Here is a 7923-nt window from a genome sequence, read left to right on the forward strand (position 1 = left end):
TGGCCAGCGATACCACGTGACTTAGAGAATCTGCCCCACGGACGCGGGGTCCAGTGCCCGCGGTCAGGAGAGCTGTCACAGCGTACAGAAAGTCTGAAAGAAGACTCCCCCCCACACACATTAACACTGGTCGTATTTTAGGAGCTGGGCTTAGAACTTACTCAGTTTTCCACTCCAGAGTTTTCCACACTGCAAGTTGTTATTAGAACCCGCATCTCCAAGACCACCACCACAGAAAACGAAGTCACACGCACCGGGAGTCAGGGTGAAAACCCCCTCTACACGGAAACCCCACCGGAGACCCCAGCACCAGCCTGCACTCTCGGAGACGAGCCAGGAGACACACCTACCCTGGTCGGCAGCTCTCGGGTCGCCAGACGCTGGCGACCTAGGGTCAGCAGGGACGGGCACAGAACAGAGGCCCGCTCAGAGAGGGCAGCAGCGATGCTGCAGGGCCATGGCCTGCCGCACGGACCCTGGGGGAAACAGGAAGGTCGCGAACCAGAGACGGCCCGAGAGCTGGCCACGGGCCGCTAAGGAGCATGAAGAGGACCCACCAGACTTACCTTTTCGGTTTCAAGGGGCACATGAGAACCTCTGACCACAAACACATGGCCCTATACAAAGTGGAGGGGAAGGAGCCCTGGGTGCAAGTCAAAGGTGCAGCCACGAGGGAGGGACCTGGGGCAGACGTGAGTTTACATTTCCGAGCAGCTACACAAAGAGAGCAAAGGAGACGGGCAAAATGATCGTTTTTAAACTTAATACATCCACAATATCATTTCAACACGCAGCAAATAAACCCTGAGCTAATTTTGCCGTCTTCTCATACTAGTGTTTTCAAAATCCCCCCTTCCACCTCAGCTCAGCTCAGTCCAGCCCAGCAGCACTCGTGCCATGATTTCCTTCCGGGACAGTCCGGCTAGACGGCGGCGCGCAGGCGGCAGGGGACTGAGAACACTGTTCACAAGTCTACACTAAATGGTCGCGCCCAGCCCTGAGGTCTGAAAACACCGGGACACCACAAGCACAGGAAGGCCAGTGCAGCTGCAGGTGCCCTGTGACCTGGGCAGTCCAAGTCCCTCCAGGCTGCTCTCGCAGGCAGGTGAAGAGCCCGTGGCCACCAGCGCATGGCCCTTGGAAACACGCTACTTTACTGGGTTTTAATCAGTCACTACTGCACCCTATATTCTCACGAGAGATGCATTTGTGTTTTGCTACAGCATTCTGAATACAACATTGCAAGTATTTCTTCTTTTTAAGAAAGATTTCTGATATAGAGCATGTGCGCTCACAGGAGACAGAGAGAGTAAGCGAGAAATCACCCCCAGAGGGGTGATGACGCCACAATCCCTTTTCCTCTACTCTCTTCTTGGGATTTTGGGCATGCATGCACATGTGCCCGGCCTGGGTTTCATGCTGCCAGATCGGGGACTCGAACCACGTTGGCCATGTGGGAATCTGGCAACAAAACCATTACATCATCTGCTGGTCCCCAATATTGCAATTTTTTAAAAATTGCCAGCAGACCCACGCACCTGCCGCAGAGGGGCGAGGGAAAGCACTCCGTAAGGAACACTGTCATGCTGCAGCTTCCCCTCCACTGCTCCACCCCATCAGGATTTGAGGGACGCACACACACGTACACACAGGCCTGGCACGTTCCCGAGCCACCAGCACCAGCACTCAGGCTGCAGCCAGCTCTGGCTCCGGCCTGCAGGACCGCGCCTGACACCTGCACTCCGGCCGGCCACCACACCGTGGCCTGGTAAAATCACGCAGGTTACTCCAGTGCCTCGTGTGTCTCTCGGATTGGATTCTCAGATGTCAGACTGTCAGAATATTACATCATAAAGCATTTGACCAGTAACCGCTGTTACCCACCCTTTCAGACTTCTCCACAGCCTCCTACATAGTATCTCAGAAAAACGGAAGTCCAGCCCTTGGTCGGACAGAACTGTGTCCGCTCACAACCTGAATGCTGAGCCCTAGCCGCAGGGAAACTGTCTGGAGACATGGCCTTTGAAGAAGGGGTGGGTGGGACCAGCAGTTGGCGTAATGGCTATGTCGCTGGACTCCCATGTAGCCAACCGCGGTTCGAGTCATGGGCCTGGTGGCTTAAACTGACACCGGGCGCGTGTGCGTGCGTGCCCAAGATCCCGAGAGGAGAATGGAGGAGAAGGTATTGTGGCATGGCCATCCCCCCTGGGGGGCGATTTCTCGCTTTCTGTCTCTCTGTCTCTGTCTTTCTGGCGAGCGCACATGCCCTATAGGAAAGAGCTCTCCAAAAAAAATAAAAAGAAGAAGAAGGGGTGGGGTAAAGGAGGTAGAAAGGTGGGCCTAAGCGGACGACACCAGAGCCCAGGCCCACCTGCCAGCACGCTGATCCGAGATGTCCAGCCTCAACCCGTGAGAAAGTAAATGTGCGTTGTTTAAGTCACGAATCTGCAGTGTTCCGTCACTGCGGCTCAGCAGGCTTACACACTTCCTGGGAAAGTGCTTTTAGGAAACGGAGTAGGGGCCAGCAGGTGGCGTGGGGCTCACGGGGCTGGAGGCCCACATGACCGATTGCAGTCTGGGTCTCTGACTGGTGCCTTGAAAATCACAATGGGCGTGTGCACGCACACCCAAAACCCTACGAGGAGGATGAAGAAGGGGCAACGGCACGGCCATCTCCCTGGGGACTGATTTCTCACTCATTCTTTCACTGTCTTGTCTCCCTCCAGCAAGTGCATGTCCTATAGCAAAAACCTTTAAAAAAAAAAGTAGCAGAGTTTTTAATAAGCTATGATAAACGTTACTGTATTTACAAGCTTAATCTACAACCAAAGATTTGAAAAGCCTACTTTGTGGGGCTACTAAAACGATCAAAATAGTCTGACACTAGGGCCGCTTGCTGTGGTGCCTGAGGCGGATGGATCCCACGCAGCGGACTGCGCGGTTTGAGTCCCAGAGCAGGCAGCTTAAAAAACGCCCAGGAACATGTGCGTGCAGGCCCAAAGCCCAGGAGGAGGAGTGGAGGGGCTGTGCTGTGACCAGCCCCTCGGGGCACTTGCTCATCTCTGCTTGCTCGCTCGCACTCGTTCTCTCCCTCTCCTCCCTTCCCCCCAGGACAGGTGTCCTCTGGCAAAGCAAAACAGAACACAACAAAAAACCCCTAGGAGCTGCAAGTTCGAATTTTATGCACAGCAAGGTCTTCAACTTGTGTTTTATTATAGGACAACGCTCAGGGACCAGGAGGTGGCCTGGAGGTAATGCGGCTGGACCTGTCGGGGGGTGCTGGGTCTGCACCCCACCATCTCCCTGGGCATGCAGGGTGGGCGTATGCATGCCTGGGGTCCAGCCCAGCTGGGACTGAGGGTGCATCACAGTATGAAGACCTTGTGGGAATCCCTCTCGCCCACCCCGAGAAAGAAATCTTAAATCAGGCAAAACCACCTCCTGAGGCCAGGATTATATACACTGGAGCTAGCGATCAGTGGGGGCTGAGCTCAGTCCACACCCCAGTCCCGCCCCTGCACGCCAGTGGGACGTTCTGTCGGGGGCCAGCTGGGCTGAGCTCAGCCTGACACCCCGACACCCCAGTCCCGCCCCTGCACACCAGTGGGACGTGCTGTCGGGGGCCAGCTGGGCTGAGCTCAGGCGACCTGAGAGCGGAGCAGCACTCCTGCGGCCGTATCCCTGCGGGGCTTCTTGGCAGAGGGACACGGCGTCTGGGCAGGCCCCAAGAGGACGACACGGGGAACAAGCGGGTCTCTTCTGTGAGCAAGCCAGACACCACGCCTCTGCCTGGGACATCACAACTCCGGGATTTGGCCCAGACAGCAAGGCCTCACGGTGAACAGACTATTACAAACAGGCAAGAAAACGGAGTACATTCCATCTGAGCAGGGGTGAAAAGCCGAACCCAGGAGGCCCTACAACAGCTGCCTGAACGTTCTGGTGTTTTCTTATTTAGTTTTTTGCCATAAGGCTCATGTGCTCACTGGAGAGAGATGAAGAGAAGGAAAGTGAGAAACAACCCCCCGGTGTGGGGGGGGCAGGCCACAATCTCTTCTCCTCCATTCTCCTCTGGGGATTTGGGGTGCGCGCGCACACACACACGTGGCCGGTGTGTTTTTTCAACTTGGCAGGTCCAGAACTCAAACCAGAGTCAGCCATGTGAGATCCAGCACCTTCAGCACACCACCTGCTGGTCCTAAACGTTTTAATTGAAGAATAGAGAGCGCAGTCAGCAGGTGGCATACCTCTCTGGTCAAATTAAAATAAATAAAGTTTAAAACAAAAGAAGAATAGGTAAGAGAGTGAGGAGGCAGCCTACATGCAGCTGGACTCGGAGCCGCTGTCACGCAGGGCTGTACCCTGCTGGGCGAGTCAGACCCTCCTCCTCCTCTTGCTGAGCTCAGGGGCATGTCCCCACGACGTACTCCGGTGTACGTGACAGCCAGTGGAGAGGGCCTGGCGGTTCCGATACAACAAACGCAATAAATGACAGCTGTCACAAGGACTGTCACAGACAACAGCTGTCATTACGGCATCTGCACTTTCACCAGGCGAAGAAGTGAGTCCCAACCTAGTTTAAGCAGAGGGAACTGAGGGGCTTTTAATAAAAAATCAGGCCTCGGCCTAGAAGAAGGGCATTTGAATCTTGCTGACAGGGCCTAAGAAATAATACTTTTAACACGACCCCCAGAAGCCCACACTATGAACAAAAGTTCAGCAAGAAGTAAACTATTTTGTAAAAGCGGTGCTTTACGTATAATCATCGTATAAAGGTTTATTAAGGAACTGGTAAGAAACTGGAGGCAGTAAAACCAGGAAACTACTTTACAGAAAAGATGACCCCTTGTTCGTCGGAGTAGACTCTGATCTGCTCCAACAGGGTCCACCGGCAATCAACTCTACTGAGGCTGCCCATCTTTCAACTGAAAAAGGAAGGGCGGGCTGGCAGCTGGCACAGCGGTTAAGGTGCCGGACTCCCAGTGGCTGACAGCAGTCTGAGTCCTGAACTGGACACACGTGCATGTGTGCCCAAAATCTCAAGAGGAGAACTGAAAAGGGACTGCAGCACAGCCCTCAGGGGGTGTTAATCCACTCCCCTCTCTCTGCCAAGTGCACATGCCCTACGGCAAAATCTAAATAAAAGGGCAGTAGACCCGCCCCCCAGCAGGTGGTTACGGTGGTTACGGCGCTGGACCTCACACGGCTGACTCGACAGCTGAAGTCCTAGACCCTGTGGCCTGAAAAACACACCGGGCATGTGTGCATGCGCGTCCAAAATCTTGAGCAGAGAAGGGACTGCGGTGTGGCCGTTCCCACTGCACTGGGGGGTATGATTTCTCACTTTCTCAATCTGTCTGGCTTCCAGGCAAGCACAGGTGCCCCATGGCAAAAATATCTTAAAAAAAAAAAAAAAGGCACTGGAGCCTCCTGCACTACCCGAACTTCCAACACAGACGTAAATGCTCCTGTCGAGGAGGAGCCTTCCTGCGCCTTTCGCTGCGTCCGGGCCAGCCTCGTGCTCACCATGTTGCACCGACGTGCGACAGCGACACTCCTGCGGTGCCGGCTCCGTTTCCTCGGTGCTGACCAGAGGTCTAACTTTCAAGGAGCCAAGGCCGCAGCTTCTCAGCAAAACTAAAACTATTAAAAAGTTTTAAAAAGACTAAGGACTGTCTGCGTCACCCTCCTGCTGGCAGCACCGCGCCTGCTGCTCTGGCCCACCCTGGGCACACTGAGGCCCCCAGGTGCAAAGGCCTTCCAGTTCTCCGGGCTCACGGCTGAGTCAGTAACTCCTCAGTGTCCCCCTTAGACCAGCTTGTCCATTCTGACACGAAGCCCGAGGCAGGGTGACAGTGCTGTGGTGTCACTAGTCAGCTTTCCTGCCAGGTGCTCACCTCCCCAGCTAGGGAACAGCTGCCCCCCAGGCTCCCCTCCTGGACCACGAGCTGTGCTCTGAGCATCTCGTTTCTGCAAACGGTACACTGAACGCACGCCCTGGCCCTTCTCTGTGCTCACGCTACTCCACACGTGCAGAGCGCCACCCTCGCTCCACTCACTCCCCTCGCGCAGCACCCAACCGTACCAACTACAGCTGGGACCCAGAACCGGAAATCCAGCTGGACGCTTAACAGACCCGCCAAGAAACGCGCGGAGATGAGACACGAAGGCCCGTGACGGCGCACAGGCAGGTTCGCCCACGGCAGCGCGACACCAGAGCCCGTGCAGTTCTCCCCAAACTCCTACTGCGCCATCTAGGGACAGTCGTGTCACAAGGGAAGCCACAATGAAACAACACTGGAACACTACACACATCTGTAAAATAACCTGTACAGAGATTAGCAGACCAAGAAATATATTTAAATACTAAAGTGCAAGATATCTTTTGAATAAAAAGTAAGAGTCACCTCACAACATGATAAACACCAGAGGTTCTCGACCTTGGCTGCTCATCGGAATCACCTAGAATATGTCAAATGCACTTTCCGGACCCCACCTATCACCTAGGGACCAACGAGCCTCCAAGTGTGCTAAGCACTGGACATGTTTCCAATAACCAGCCAGGGTTCAGAACTGCTAACCACAAATCACAACCGTGAAAACATACAGAATTCAGAGGGCACAGATTAACTAACCTGCAATGACTGGAATAATGTAATGGGCTTTTTTGTCCTCCTGGTTAATCTAACCAAAAGAAACCAACTATACCAAATTTGTATTACTATTATGAAAATGTTGATGCTTGAAGTATTTCAGTAACTCAAAATTGATCTCAACCTCAGAATGCTACAGGTAACAAAGGAGGTCCTACCTTGTTTTTTTAAATAACAGTATAAACAGAAAGCACTAGGGTAAAATTATTGTTAAGAATTCTGCACCCTGTTACACAATGATCACCTCACTCAAAATATTCACATTATTCTCTATCTAACACTGATGGACAATACATACCAAAATACTCAAAGAGAGTAAAGGGATTACAACCCGAATGGATACAAACTGTAATTTATGCAAAGAAACAGACATAGCCCTCAGTCTGAAACAGCTCCGGCAACCCGCAAGCGACTGGGAGAACTGTCGGGAGTAGACATTTAGTGCCACAGCAACCACGATCTCAGACTGACTGCGAGCGCCTCGAAGTCTCAGCAAATCACTTTATCACTTCATCTCTGCTCACAAATTCACTTAACAAAAAATTCAAAGCACATAAGAATGATACATTTACAGTAACCTTTTTGTTAACTGCCAGGGCGATAGGAGAGAAAGGAGAAAGCGCCCACCCGTGGGGTGTGGTCCCACCCCATCCCTTGGCCTCCTTCTTTCCACCATGTTCAGACTTGGGGCGCAGCACGCTCGCAGAGAATGTTTTCAAGCCATGAGGCCAGGACTCAGGTATGCTGGCCACGTGGGATCGCGCTCCCTTAGCCACACGCTACGGGGCAGCCTCCAATCACAGTGCTCTTTCCATGCTGATGCTCCATCCCAAACATCTCTCTGGGGACTGAGACTACCAGGCATGCCCACTCAAATGCCCAGCAGCCTCTCCACTGCACACCCGAGAGCTCAGAGCCCGGATTCACTGCCCGCCACCCACACCTTCCCTACGTGGCAACCACCCCATTCTCATTTCCCCAGTCCCACCCACCGTGGACCCGAGGACGCTCCATAACCTCCCTGAACCCACTGGCCCCACCCTCCGGGGAAAATGATCACCATGACTCTCATGGTCACAAATGTAAAAGTCTGTCAGCAACTTCGGGATTTTCCATCCTCAGCACAGCCCGCAGCGGGGTTCCCTGCTTGCTTCTCCAGCCTCAGCCCTGATGCCAACCTGACTTCTCAGCCTAGAACAGCGCCCCCTCCTCTCCCCTGCACTCAGTCCACCCACTCTGAAGACCTAGAACAGCGCCCCCTCCTCCTCCT

General features: G+C 53.7%; 1 non-coding gene across 1 annotated transcript; it reads right to left on the reverse strand.

Moving 5' to 3' along the window:
- Nucleotides 1-1025: 1025 nt before the first annotated feature.
- LOC114006828 (small nucleolar RNA SNORA44) lies at nt 1026-1151 on the reverse strand. The gene has a single exon (XR_003548499.1). It is a non-coding gene; the product is annotated as a small nucleolar RNA SNORA44 (small nucleolar RNA).
- Between the last annotated feature and the right edge of the window lie 6772 nt (nt 1152-7923).

The sequence above is a fragment of the Tupaia chinensis genome, unplaced genomic scaffold (assembly GCF_000334495.1).
Source record: "Tupaia chinensis unplaced genomic scaffold, TupChi_1.0 Scaffold000088_1, whole genome shotgun sequence".
NCBI lineage: Eukaryota > Metazoa > Chordata > Mammalia > Scandentia > Tupaiidae > Tupaia > Tupaia belangeri.